General features: G+C 38.5%; 1 protein-coding gene across 1 annotated transcript in view; it reads right to left on the bottom strand.

The window, feature by feature from the left end:
* Window positions 1-15,776, bottom strand: part of ZNF804A (zinc finger protein 804A) — a 272,088-nt gene that overhangs the window by 67,096 nt on the left and 189,216 nt on the right. The gene's annotated exons all lie outside the window — the stretch shown is intronic.

Raw genomic sequence — 15,776 nt, forward strand, 5'->3', positions numbered from 1 at the left:
GCCCACTTTTTCTGAGGAGAAGTGCATAGGGGAACACAAAGGTAGAAAGGCACACACAGTCAAGAACCCTAGAGGTCGTCTGTTCATTACCTGATTCATGTCCAGCTATCAAAAATTACAAAGCATTCTAAAAGGTAAGAAAAAGAAACAGCCTGAAGGAAAAAAAAAAAAAAAAGATAAAGCCCTAGAACAAGGCTCATGACTTAGATACAACATATCTGTTGGTGTTATCAGAGAGGGAATCTAAGACAATCCTGATGTGTTAAAGTCTCTAATGGAAAAAGTGGGCAAAATGCAAGAATAGATGGGTTAGGCAAACAAAGAAATAATAGTTAAGAAAGAATCACATGAAAATGATAGAAATAAAAAAAACGGTTTACCTAAATGGATAAGGCTTTCAACGGACTCATCAGTAGATGTCGCACAGCTGAGAAAAGAATCAGTAAACTTCAAGATGTGTCAATAGAATCTCACAAAATTGAAATGAAGGAAGAAAACAGAATAAGAAGAAATCGCTACTTGATATTACATTATACATCTTTTGTAATCTCATTCCCTCTAGGTTCTATGAAGTCAGGAGCTTTCATTGTTTTGTTTTGTTTTGTTTTTCATTGTCATATCCCTAATGTCTAAAAGAGTGATGAGAACAAACACGTGCTTAAAAAAATATTTGTTCTGGGCACCTGGGAGGCTCAGTGGTTGAGCCTCTGCTTTTGGCTGAGGTTCTGATCCCTGGGTCCTGGAATCGAGTCCTGCGTCGGGCTCCCAGCATGGAGCCTGCATCTCTCTCTCTCTGTGTCTCTGCCTCTCTCTCTCTCTCTCTATCATGAATAAATAAATAAAATCTTAAAAAAAATAAAGAAGACTATGATGGACACACAATGGTGAGCAAAATTCTTCGAGTTGAGGGAATCAGTACTGTTTCAAAATGATACTTAATTCACTGAAAACTCAATAGGAGTCAGCACATGAGAGAAGGGAGCACCGGATTTTGTTCCAGGAAAATTAATTATATATACAATTATGAAATATTGCACTTTTGAAAAGTCACGAGCCATGTGGTGTAGCTGGAGAGCCTGGGGTATGTTGTGGAGTAAGGCGAGGTTTCTGGTGGTAGCTATGGAAAGGCAAGACCGAGGTGGGATTAGGAAGCCGTCTCTCTGTACGCTAAGGAGTCTGAATGTCTGTGAAAGTATGAAAGCTGATGGGGAAATCAGTGAAGGCTCTTAAGCAAGGGTGGAAGCTGATCAGATTTGCATTAAAAAAAAAAAAAAAAACAGATACAACTACACGGGGCACCTGAGTGGCTCAGTTGGTTGAGTGTCAGGCTCTTGATTTTGGCTCACATGGTGATCTCAGGGTGGTGGGATGGAGCCCTGTGTCGGGCTCTGCATTCAGCCGGGGATCTGCTTGACATTCTCTCTCTCCCTCTGCCTCTCCCCTCGCTTGCAGGTGCATCCACACACGGTTGCACACGCACACTCTCTTGTGCTCTCTCAAATAAATAAATAAATAAATAAATAAATAAATAAATAAATCTTTAAAGAACAGATATGATCACAAGGTGGAAAATGAAATAGGGATGGAGCTGATACCAAATGCAAAGCCAGTAGTTAGGATGATGTTTTCCAGGGAGAAAGAAGTAAAATCTTTAATAGAAAGAGCAATAATCAGTAAATAATAACAGGAAGGTATGGAAGGCTAGAGAGGGCATCTCGGGAAAGTGTGAATAACGCAATGAAAGGTGAAGAGGGCAGTTCCCACGGAGTGATGGAGACAGAGGCCAACTTTTTTGACAAGGGTGCGTGGCTGGGACATAAGAGGTGCATATTCTGAGTATCTTCCTTTTAAAGGCAAAGATATTAGTGACTCGTTTCTAGAATTCCTGCTCTGTTGAATCTATGGAAGTGTTCTTGGGCATTTTAAGGAGACAGATTTGCTAGAGCTTACATAGAAATTACTTAATATTTTCTGTTACATTTAATTTCATTCGATTATAATGTTGCATACAGCAGTTCTTATTCTTTGTTTTTATCGTTAGAATCATACAACAAATTAAGAAGCTCATGACTCATGACTACTATTTTATGATTACATAATAATAAAATTTAAAAGACATAATAAATATTTTAAAGTTAAAGTACCGTGAAGCTTGTGTTACCCATTCAGCAAAGGTATCTTCTCTCAAAGAGCTAGTCACACGCCCTCTAATAACTTGAGCGGGGATGCTCCATGACTACATTTAATCACGACTATTTAGAGGCCAAGGTGCTATTATGGATTCTTTTGGAGTAGATGAGGAATTTGTATATTTTCTAATGCTGCATTTTGGGAACATCTAAGAGGTTTTACATCATTGTTAGGAGACATATTATGCCAAAAGATGATCACACGGAAGAGAGGAGAGAAAATCTGAAAGAGAGAGAATAATGCAGATTTCAAAAAAAAGAAAAAAAAAAGGAAAAGCTGGATGCTTAATTAATTTTAGACTAGTTCTACTACATCCTAAAGGCATACATTTCTTTTGTTTTCTTTTTTTCTTCCTTTTTTTTTTTTTTTTTTTAAATTTCCTGGCTACAAAATGAAATTGTCTTGCTGGGAACAAAATAAGGTAAAATAATAGTCCTCAAAACTTTTAGCTTTATGCATTTTTAGAAAATATTTTCTCAAAAAGCAAGCATGACATTGTAGGTGTCACATCATATGAGCTCCCCAGATGCCTTGCAAAACTCATAATGCAACCATGGCTTCCGTAATAAGAAGAACAATATATGGAGACCTGCTGTCCCTCCCATTAGTGGCAGCAGGATCAGCCCCTGTGGTTAATTCTGCTTTGTCTTGAACTCCAAATGGGAGTGATAGTCTGTGCATTTGATACACTGTTAGCACGGCAGGGAAAGCCCATTTGGAAATAATCATATGTTTCAGGTATCCAAAAGAAAAGGGATATTTTGCAAAGAGAGGCATTTTAACTTGAAAAACTTCAAACTAAAATTTGGGTGGAGAAGACATAATAAGGAAGGGAAAGACTAACATTTATTTATGGCCACAAATGAGCACGAGGCTTAAATTATCTGAGCCCTGACGGTACTAATCCTCATGTGAACATTATTCTTCCCATTTTACATATGATGAAAACAAGACTGAAAGGGTAAAGATAATTGCCCTGAGATCTTGCATCATGTGATGGCGCATCTCACTTGTAGCTGCTTTTGCTGAGCCACCCACTAACCCTCTCTCTGCGCCTCACTTTGCTCTCCGTCAGGAGGAATCAGTAGTGGCCTAAGAGAATTTATACAGCAAAAAGGTAAATGTGAACCACAAATTATGATATAAATGAAATGTTCAAGACGAGTGTACCTTTTGCTAAAATATACATTCTAAATGTGAGCACACGAAACTGCAAAATACTGAATCCCATCTTTTAATTCAAATGTATGGCTGGTCAGCTAGTATATTAATTTTTTTTAATTTTTTGACTTATTTTTTTTAGAAGGTGTCATTTTAAATGCTAGTGTTTATATAAGCCTATACAAATGATATAATAAAACTAAACACGAGTGAAGGAATAGACCAATGATGTTTAAAAAACTTTTTAATCTCTGGGGGGCTCAGCGGTTGAGCACCTGCCTTCAGCTCAGGACGTGACCCCAGGGTCCTGGGATCGAGTCCCAAATCGGGCTCCCTGCAGGGAGCCTGCTTCTCCCTCTGCCTGTGTCTCTCCCTCTCTCTCTCTCTCTCTCTCTCTCTCTGTGTCTCTCATGAATAAATAAATAAAATATTTAAAAAACCTTTTTAATCGAAGCATGGTTGATGTATAGGATCAATGGTGTACTTTCATCTAACAACCGTTCTGTCATTAAAATCCATGAAAGAATACAGAGCGTAGTGGCATTAATTAAATCAGGGAAACAGCGTGATGATTTTAAGACGTTCATACGACTTAGAGGTAGTGAAACACAAATCAAAGCGTAGGAAGAAAATATTTTAAAATGCGGCATTGAGACTCGGGTCCGTAACACAACAGTATTCACAGAGAAGGTACTTTGATGGATTCTCTGGGGTGAACGCAGGGAAGTCTTCTCACACCACTCCCTTCCTTTGCATTCCTAGCAGGGGCCACAGGTAAGAAAAGTAAGAAAATGCTTTATCTGAAGAAGTTGAGGTATTTCATATTTCTAAGGCTCTTGGAAAGAACAACAAACAGAAAAAAAAAAAAAAAAAAAAGGATAGGGCAGGAAGCCCACCGAGATGATTAGGTGACAGGTTTCAAAGGGAAAACACACACAGAGAAAAATCAGTATGAAAGGAAAACACTCATATTGCATTTTCAATCCTTCACTTGCACCCTTGTGGTAAAACTCTTCTCCGCGGCCCTTCATCTTTGATAAAACTCAGGTGGAGACAATAAAGACGTGATCGTGTTTCAGGAGTAAAGCGAAAGGATGGGTACTGAGGTATGTCGGAATAGACGCAAGGTCAGGAAAGAGAGCTGTTAGCTATCAGGCAAAAAGTTAAAATTGCTAATTCAGAAGACGGGAAGCAAAAGGAGGCCTGAGTGGAGATAGACACTCCCATAGAAGACAGTGGTTTACGGGAGGCTGTGTGTGCGGGTGTGTGTTCTGGGGGGCCGGGGGGGACAGGTGCCTCGGTTTCCTGTCCGTGAGGACAGATCAGTAAAGGTTTTCGGGTTTTGTTGTGCCTGTTCTTGTTGTTTTACTAAAAGAAATAAATATTCTGTGACACTGGAGGACTTAGAGGACAGTCAGAATTTGATACCTTAATTACAAATCATGTTTCTGGTTTAGAATATCAATTTCAACTCCATTTTAAATACGCTACTTCCTGAGGAGCCAGAGAGAGAAGGAGAAGCAGGTGCCCCTCTGAGCAGGGAGCCGGGCCTGGGCTCCACCCCGGGACCCTGGGGTCACGACCTGAGCCCAAGGCAGATGCTTCACCGACAGGGCCCCCCAGGCGCCCTTAGATAATTTTTCTTTTGAACATTTTGTTGAAAACTGGTCAAGGGTATTATTCCAAGATGGAAAAAAAGTCAAAATTCTCCAACTTCTACAAAGCAGAATTTTCATTTTTTATGTTTTGTTCTTGAATTAGTTACACGTATTGAACAGGCTATGTCAGAATGCATATGACTCAATGATATTATGAATTGATTATCCAGGACATTAAATCCTATTACACTTTTTAAAGTATATTTTTGGGGCACCTGGGTGGCTCAGTTGGTTAAGCGTCTGCCTTCAGCTCAGGTCATGATCTCAGGGTCCTGGGATGGAGCAACACGTCAGGCCCTCTGCTCAGCAGGGAGCCTGCTTCTCCCTCTCCCTCTGCCTCTCTGCCTACTTGTGTTCTCTCTCTAATAAATAAACAAAATCCTTTAAAAAAAAAAGTATGTATTCAGTTCTAGACACGATCATAGCTACGGTCCCTTTTGAAACATGAGTCAACCTATTTCTAGCTTCTCTGTTCTGTGAAACAGTTCTCAGTCACTGATGAGCATCCTTCCGATGAAGAAGTATGATAATCTTAGACACAGATTACTATTTTACTTCAAAAAATCCATTTTAAATGAAGAATAATATTTCAAATGTAGAAATATGTAACTTAGCATGAATTCATTTATTGAAATTATTAACATATATGCACAGGTTAGACTTAAGTTACATATGAGTCACTAAAAATTCATTTGAAAGTAATGATATTCTATCCACTTGATAAATTACTATTCAGCTACTAATATAAAGGATGCACTTTTGCTTATTGGCATATTCAGATGTAGCATGAATTCATTTATTAAAATTATGACTATATATGCATAGGTACCCATAGTGATTTGCTTATAGTGTTTGTGCTTTTGTGTTGTAGCAACTTAAAGTTAGATTCACACTTAAGTCTGTCTTTTCAAGTACCATTTAATTATCTAGCAAACATATAGACTTTAAAAGTCTGAGAACACTAGTTTGGAAAACAAAATGAGAATAATGTGATACTTTAATGATTGATGCTTAGAACACTACGAGGACGTGGGGAAGGAGACGACCATGAAACATACACATAATCTTTAGTCTCAGTGGATTCGTCACATGACTGCATACAATTTTATCCTCTAGTGTTTTAATATAGGGGAAAAAATGATGAAAACAATGTTTATCCATATGTTCAATTTCTAGGAAACATAATATGCATGCATTTTAAGAACAAATAGTAAACTACATAGTCAATATTGAAATTTTTCTAGAAGGGAGATAGATAATGCCTCTGTTTAATGTTTTCATAAAAAACACAGGGCTCCAGTGTTTGTGGCTGTACTTGGTAAAGGTATCTATAGGGTTTACGCTAAGGCCGGGACAAACCACGTACGTAAGGCATCCACAGAAATCAAATGTCACAAACTACATCTGATGAGGATATGAACTTCTACTGTCTTACGTATTCTAGGATATGTTATCCTGTGATATGACTTCCTTGAAAAAAAAATCTATTTGCAGAATAGAAACACTTCCTGGAGCCTTTGGTAGGATGCATGCCAACAATACTAGGGACAGTGATTGCAGAACACTCATGCCAGGCTCACCTCAGCGCCTTCCCGCATGAACACGGGGTGCTTCTCACAACCGCTGCATGAGGTCGGCCCTACTGTCATTGTCAACTTACAGATGAGGACACCGGGGCACAGAGTTTAGGAAAACCTGCCCCACGTTGTACAGACACTTGGCCAAGGTCAGACGGGGACCAGCCCAAGGCCACGCATCTGGATGGGAAGGAGCAGTCTGGCTCCGATGCTGTGCTGTCGTGATGAAAGCCGATGACGGGGCCTTGGATCAACAGAACTCACCAGCTTTCATGATCTCCCCCTAACTGCGGTGCTCTAGCGCTGAAAATGGGATCAGAAGGACAATAATAAATATTTCCTCGTCTTAAACTCCTACCTGTTAGTTCAGTAGCCCCGACTCCCTGCAAATGCCCACCACGGAGAATCTCACGCGCACTCAGACTTGCTCTTTTTCTCAGCTCCTGGGTCCTATTCTCCGGAAATGCCCCTGCCAGGACTCCCTGCCCACTGAGCTGCGTGGCCCCATTCTTCCCGCTCTTCCTCCCGGGGCAGGCTTCCGTGCCCCCCGTGCCCGTCCCGTAGTGAGGCTAACGTGTCCAGTCAGGACCAGGGCCACCATGCAGGCCTCTGCTAATATGGCTGAGAGCTGAACCGGATGTCCCAGGCACCCCATCGACGTATAAACACTTTTCACATCTTATGAAATCTGCTCACTGAGCTTTCCTATGCAGCTTTAAAAAAAAAAAAAAAAAAAAAAAAAAAAAAAAAAAAACAAAAACAAACAAACAAACAAAAAAAACAGAGATGATGTTACAAGAAAATTGAGGACTTAAAAGTAAATACTAAATGAAAAGCACTGAACAAAATTTCTCCTGAAACCGTCTTTGTGCTGCTACTATACTGCCTTTCGGGACATTAAATCTTTCTGTAGAAACTTGCCATCATGCTCCCTTGTGCCTCCATCTCTAGGAACCAATCGCTACCAGGATTATGCCTTTCATTGCATCACTGAGTGTTCTGTGGCATCACCGGGTGGCACCCATGATTTGAACTTCCTCTTTTTAGATATCAAGACGTACCGGACTAAAAATTCAGAAAAGTCTGAGACTTACGTGAAAAGTGTGAGGTGAATAGTGTGTTTAAGAGAAAATAAACCAGCCAATCTGACGTAACCATAATGGATGGCGCAAGTCAAACTAAAGCTAGAGAATATGTTAGATTTGGGGACCAAACTGGGTAATGTTTTACCCCAGAAGTTACATTATTCGGGACGCAGAGATGACCACCCAGTTCTGTGACTGACCTTCAGTTCGCCAAGCATCATGCTAGATTCTAGGTTTACAAACATAAGTGGGGTTCCCAGAAGGGAGGGAATGAAGAGCAAGTGCGACGGACAGTGACATAAATAGATGTTGTCAACCTAATAACATAAGTGCTATGGCAGAGATTTCACGGGAATCTCTGGAGGACGTAGGGTCAAGAGAGGCTTCGGAAGGTGACAACTGAGCCGAGCTATAGAAAATCAGCAGTAATTACCCAAAAAAAGAAATGTCTGGAACAGGTTTCCAGCAAGAAGAGACACTATGTGCGTAGTTACGGAGGCTTGAAAAGAACTTCGTAGCCAGAGAACGGAAGCAGCTTGGTATTACTAGAGGTTACTAGGCACAGGGTGTAAGAGAGAAGGACGGAGACGTAAAAGCATGACCACAACGTATATGTCACTCCAAAGAGTTTGCAGTTTTTTAGGTTATTTATTATAATTAAGGGAAGAGAGTGAGGAATAGGGAGACTTGTTAAAAACACTTTAAAATTGCTCAAACAAAAAAAAATATTACTCAAGAGATGAGAATCTATCATAAAACCAATATGTCAAAAAAAAAAGAATTCTCAATTCTAATCGAAAGTTACGTTGATTTTAGTAACACAGTCCTATGATATATTTATACTTAAATGATTTATGGGCAGCCTGGGTGGCTCAGTGATTTAGCGCTGCCTTCAGCCCAGGGCGTGACCCCAGGGACCCGGGATCGAGTCCCACGTCGGGCTCCCTGCATGGAGCCTGCTGCTCCCTCTGCCTGTGTCTCTGACTCTGTCTCTTTCTGTGTCTTTCATGAATAAATAAATAAAATCTTCAAAAAAAATAAAAAATAAATGATTTATAAAGAATGTATTTATCAAACTTATTTATCAAGACTGTTTTAAGGGTTCCGTAGAATTAGTATCTATAATCACTGAATTGAATCATATAAGCCTCGCTGTCATCCAACTCACTTATTACTTTTCCCTCTAAGGCCCTGAACCCACATCCTAGCTGTCTTGAGTTATCCCCAGTATCTGCGACACTGCACATGCCGAATCCCCCAGGTTGAACACAGATAGATTTCAGGCCTGAGTGGCTGCCCCTGCTTAGGAAGCATCTTGCTCCCAGTAGCAGGAATCAGTGAAGAACACACTCTGACACCCGGTCGCTCATTGCTCATCCTTGGTTTCTTTCCTCAGGAGGCATTTCACTATTATTAGACAATGTAATTTTATTTTATTTTTAAAGATTTTATTCATCTATGTGAGAGAAAGTGCACGCGTGAGAGAGCACGAGTAGGGAAAAGGACAGAGGAAGACGGAGGGGGTGAGCTGAGCAGGGAGTCTGACTCAGGGCTGGATCCCTCATCCCAGCACCCTGAGATCACGACCTGAGCCAAACGCAGACGCTTAACCGACTGAACCACCCAGGTGCCCCCCAGACAATATGATTTTAAAGAGTAGCAACAGTGTACTAAGCACCAAGCTAAGTGTTTCCTTCTTTTTTTTTTTTTTTAAGATTTTATTTATTTATTCATGAGAGAAGTAGAGACTCAGGCAGAGGGAAAGGCCGGCTCCCTGAGGGAAGCCCAGTGTGGGACTTGAACCCGGGACCCCAGGATCACGACCTGAGCCAAAGGCAGATGCACAACCACTGAGCCACCCAGGCATCCTTTAAGTGTTTCTGTTAAATTCTTAACAACAATGCTGAAGACAGTTATTAGAAACCCTAATTTATAGTTTAGAGGAAAAAGACCTAAAGGATTAAAGTAGCATCTCTAAACTTCAGGTGTAATGAGCGACTATTTAAATTCATACCTGTTTGTCTCGGCTTTGAAGCCATGACCAATAATTCAGATTCCTGAAGTTAAGCAATCCAACCTAACACCAAAAAGCAATCAAAGCCAAGTAGGACGTATCTTAGAAATACAAGATTGGTTTTAACATCCTAAACCAATGTTATACAACATATTACTAGGACAAATAACAACAACAAAAAAAAAATGCAAGATCATTTCAAAATACAGAAAGAATATTTGAAAAAATTCAATACTTGTTCAGCATAAGTACACTCCACAAGCTTAGAATAGAAGGAAACTTCCTCAACTAGACAAAATATATTTACACAAATTTCACTGCCAACATTTTACTGATTGGTGAAATGCTGAATGCTTTCTCAAGATAACAGAAAAAGAAGAATTACTGATTTGCCTCTTCCATTCAACATTGTGCTGGAAGTTTTAGCCAAGGCAATTAGATAATAACATAAAATAAAATGAATGCAGATTGGAAAACAAAAGTGAAATCATCTCTATTTTCAGATAGTATGATCTTATAGAAAGAAAATCTAAAGAAATCCACTAAAGAAAAAAAAGCTATTAGAACTATTGCACAAGTCAGCAAGTTTGTGATATATAAGATCTAAATACAAACATCAGCTGTCTTTCTAAACACTACTTAGAAGTGCTTAAAAATGAATTAAAAATCAATTTCATCTATGCCAGCATTAAAAATAATAGAAAGCTTATATATAACTAGAGCAAAAGTGGAAGATGCTTACATGAATAATAAAAACTACTGAAATAAAGAGGATCTTAATAGTTAAACATACATCACATGTTTATGGATTGAAATATATGATTTGTTAAAATGGGAAAAGTCTCCAAATTGATCTACAGATTCAGCACAATCTTTTTGACAATTTTACCTACATATTTTGCAGAAACTGATGAGCTGATCTTAAAATTCATATGGAAAGGCGAGCAACCATAAAGAGCCAAAATAATCTTGAAAAGAAGAGTAAAACTGGAGGAAAGACATGTCCCTATTTCAAAATTTCCTATAAAGCTACCGTAATGAAGATGTGCTACTACCATGAGAACAGACATCCATGATGTTGATGCAATAATGTGGGTAGTCCAAAAATAAACCTTACATTTATGAGTATTTTCTACAAGGATGTAAAGACAATTCAGTGGAGAAAAAAACTCCTTTTAAGATATGGAACTAGGGGCGCCTGGGTGGTCAGTAGGTTAAGCGTCTGCCTTTGGCTCAGGTCATGGTCCCAGGGTCCTGGGATTGAGCCCCACTTTGCTCTCTGCTCAGCGGGGAATCTGTTTCTTCCTCTCTCTGCCCCTCCTCCCTTGTGTGTTCTACTCTTTCTCTCTGTCAAATAAATAAAAAATATTTTTAGAAACAAATATATATAGAACTAGCAGATAATCACATACAAATGAGTGAGGTAGTACTCTTTTCCCACCTCATACAAAATAATGACTTAAATTGGATCATAGACAATAATGTAAGAGCAAAATAATAAAAGTCTTAGAAGTAAACATAGGACTAAATCTGTGACCTTGATTAGGCACAGACTTCTCAGAACACCAAAACCTCCAGTAATAAAGGCAGGTAATCATCAAAACAACAACAACAACAACAAACCTTTTATTACAAAAATGACACCATAAATAAAAATCTGAGAAGGGAATGCACAGAATGGAAGAAAATATTTGGAAATCAGGTATCTGATAAGTACCTTACATCTGGGATATATGAAGAACTCTTACAACTCAATAATTTAAAAAAAATAATCCAATTAAAATTGGGTAAAAAAATCTAAATAGATATTTCTCCAAAGAAGATGCACAATGACCAATAAGCATATGAAAGGATACTCCAAATCATTAGCCATTTAGGTTATTCAAATCAAAACCAAAGTGACATTTCACTTCATATCCATTCTGATGGCTGCAATTTAAAAAAAAAGAAAAACAGAAACAGCCAGCAAGCAAGCAAAACAAACAAACAAACAAACAAAAAAGAAAGAAAAACACAAAAAAAAAAAAACAGCCAGCCAGCCAGCAAGCAAGCAAACAATGCTTGATGGAAAGAATGTAAAGAAACTGGAAGTCGTATATTGCTGATGTAAATATGAAATAGTTCAATGACTTTGGAAAGCAATTTGGCTGTTCTTTAAATTATTAAATGTAACTGTCACATGACACAACCATTTCACCCAAGAGAAATGAAAACGCGCGTCCATATAATAACACAGATATTCACTCAAGAGAAATGAGAACGTATGTCCATAAGAAAACAGACATGTTCATAGCAGCATTATTCATAATAGCCCAAAGTGGTGACAACTCAACTATCAGTTAACTGAGGAATACAGAAACAAAACGTGGTAAACAATGGAATGTTATTTAGCAACAGAAATGGATGAGGAAGTGAGTCACACTACAGGGGTAAAGTCTGAAAACATCATAGTAAGCAAAATAAGCCAGTCACAAAAAAACAATATATTGTATGAATCTACTTATATAAAAGTCTAGAATATGCCAATTCAGAGGGAGAGAAATGGGTGGCTGGGTAAGTGGTGGGTGGAGATGAATGTCAGTATTTTTTTGAAGGTTAAGTTAAAAGTCTTAAAAGTGAGAGACCTACAACTCTGTGAATATACTAAAAACCATTCAAATAACGAAACTATGAATTCATGGATTGTACTATATATAGTGTATGTCTCTATGACGCTGTTGAAAAGTGATGTCAAAGCTTAAAATATCACTTCGGTTCTGCTGATAGAAACTTTATTGTAAAAAAATCAACATTAAAGTGCAGTTAAATATTATCCTGGGCTGTACGTGAATCCAGTTTCATTCAGGGGTAGGTTATAAGTTCATATAAATTAAGTTCATGTAAAAGAATTTCTTAATAAGAAAAAAAAAATTGCTGAAGAATTAAGACCAGAACCCATATTTCTGTGAAGAAGGTTATCATCACATCACTGGGGGCAACGCTCCCACTGGAAATGAATAAAAGCCTGGATAAAATATCAAAACCTCCTCTCGAAAGCATTGCAGAGGTAAGAAATCTCCAGAAAAATAAGAAATAAATGCACAAAAGCAACTTTTGCCCTGAGTCCATTTTCCGTATCTTAGTTCTGGACCCATAGCAAGGTGCATAGATAGAAAGGACAGCTCTGGGCCTGCGCAACCGGAAGTCTCACAGAATGCCCTCTACCCACGAAGACTGGGTTGAAAAAGTTTTACCATCAGGGTCAGAGGAAAGCAGAGGTCAGTTCAGCGTTGCCATCCCTTTGATGTAATTATGAGAAATCACCTCCCAAACAAAGAGCAGAATTCAAGGGAAAATTTCAAGACCAACCTGCCATCAGAGCTCCTAGATTAGCAGTACCTGTAGGCTCTTCACAAAAGGAAAGACAAGGAAGACACCTTGTCTTTGGAGATGGCCAACTTCACCTCGGGACTCAAATAAGGTCTACAGATTATTGTCAGGTGAAATGGAGAAGCTCACATAAAGAAAAACAACTAAGAATAGAGGGAAGACTAGCCCGAACCTTCTTTTGTTGGCTATTGGACTAGAATATATTTACATAAACTCAGAATGAGATACAGATAGAGACAGGGGATGGAGACAGAGACAAAGGTGGAGGGAGAGAGAGAGAAAGAGAAGGACACCTTCTAGCTCTGTTCACCGAGAAGGCTTTAAGCAAAATTCCAGGAGGAAAGTCGTCTAGCTCCCATATTTATTTGTTCCTACACCAAGCACCAGGGCTTCTTGGCTTAAATGGGTGATTCTAGGGCTAGGACCAAAAAGGAAACATGAACTTAAAATATCATGTTGTGCTGGCCAGTGAGGAAATGTCTGAAGAATAACAGGACATGTCAGAAATAAACAGAAGTCAGCTTCCAGAGTCATTCTCTAACCAAATACCGGGCATGTTTAGCATCAAATGAACAATGACATTTAACAATAGATAAGCACTAGATAAAACAGGAACCCATGAATATGTATTAATCTAAATAGGTAAATGCATAAATGGTGGAGAAGAAAAAAGCCTTTTTATATAATATGATGTAATCTGCTAAATGGAGAAACATCTTTGGAATCAAGAAAATCGCCATTTCACAAACATCACAGTAATAATTGATTTAGTCATTAATAGATACTTAAAACGAGTGGGTGAGAGTTTAATGGAAAACAGGATATTATGTGGTCTCAAAATATTTCCCCCACAAAATACTTCTTACTTGCAAGGAACCATGCACAGCTTACAGTATAGACGCCCGGCAGACATCACTTTGACTGTGATCAAAGTTAACATAAGAAGTGATGGAGCAAACTGGCATCATGTCCCCCCTGATATGACGCACTGAAAAAGATGCATTTTATCATTTCCCTGACGCTCTTTTGAGCCGGGAATCTATCCAAACAAGGAGTTTCTGCATAAAAGAAAGTGATCTAAAATTAGCAGATGATAAATAGGAAAAACATTAACTAGAAACAAGGCATTTATACCTAAAGCAGCATATTAAGTATTGCAGGCCATTAGCCACATGTGGCTATATGAATTTTCGTCTAAATTAATTAAAATATATTGAGGTAAACCTTTCTCTTTTTTTTAGTTTTTTTTTTTTTTAAAGATTTTACTTATTTATTCATGAGAGACACAGAGAGAGGCAGAGACACAGGCAGAGGGAGAAGCAGGCTCCATGCAGGGAGTCCAACGCGGGACTCGATCCCAGGACCCCGGGGTCATGACCTGAGCTGAAGGCAGACGCTCAACTGCTGAGCCACCCAGGCGTCCCGAGGTGAGCATTTCAAGTGCTCAGAAGCCACACGAGATCAGTAATGACAGTACTGGATAGTGCCAATATGTAATATTTTCAGCACTTCAAAAATTTTTGTTGGACAGAATTGATTTATAGTTCTAGACAACAGAAAGAACCCCATGGCAAGATGATACTGGGGAACCTAATGGAAGAAAATGGAAGGGTAAAACATAATCTGCGGGGGAGGGGGGAAAGGAATGCCTCGATGACTAACACACAGTCCAGAAAGTGCGCAATAAGACAAGGACATGGAATACGACATTTTCTAAAAATGGACTAGTCCAGTGCTGAGGAAAATGTGGGAGAACAAAACTCTTGGACACGGCTGATGTGATGATAAACCGGGTCACTCACACAAGAAGGCAACATTCCAAGAGTACTTAGTAGAATTAATGTACGTAGACGCTTATGACTCAGAAATTCCACTCCTGTGATAACATTTCAGATAAATTCCTGCAAAAGCCCCATACAACTTTCAATAAAACTTTTGCATAGTTTGGGGTAGCCTGCATGGGAGACGATCTAAATGTCTGCGTTCCCAGGGGAATGGATAACTAATAAAGGGATGGGCATTATTGATCATGTGCAGTAGGAAGAAACATTAACTAGATATACAGAAACATGTAAAAATATATATAAAACAATGTAATTTTGGACAATATAATTTATATACACTTAAACCCATAAAAATAATTTATATACACTAAAACCATAAAAATATGTATCAAAACTACATAGTGTATAACACTCATGAATATTTAAAAATGTCTCTTTGGAGTGAGGATCAAGGATAAAAAAAATAGAACAAAACAAGGGAAAGGTCTTACATAAATGAGTGATAACAATGTGCTATGAAGTGGGAGTATGATTTAGTCGTCTATGGACATCTAAATCCCAAAATAAAAAAAAAGGAAAATAACTAGGCCCATTATGTAGGCCAGAGCAGTTCTAAATATTAAACAACTTACATTTTTGTCACCATTAACTGATTTTATTGTAATTGGTCATCATATTAAAAACAAACACAGAAAAAGGTTTTGTTTTGTTTTGTTTTGTTTTTCCTGAGAGAAACGTGCATTAAAAAGAAGCATTTAAGCAACATGGTAAAAGAGTTTCTGGGAAGAACTTGACATTTCTCTAAACCTAGTTCTAATTGTAGTTTTCCTAGTGATCTTTTGTACTGAATAGACTTAAAATAGGGTTGAATCCTCAAGGAACCATATGTCTGTGTTTTTTTAAGCACATAGCAAAGTCCTGCTGTGTCAATAACTGTG

The sequence above is a fragment of the Canis aureus genome, chromosome 34 (genome assembly GCF_053574225.1).
Source record: "Canis aureus isolate CA01 chromosome 34, VMU_Caureus_v.1.0, whole genome shotgun sequence".
NCBI lineage: Eukaryota > Metazoa > Chordata > Mammalia > Carnivora > Canidae > Canis > Canis aureus.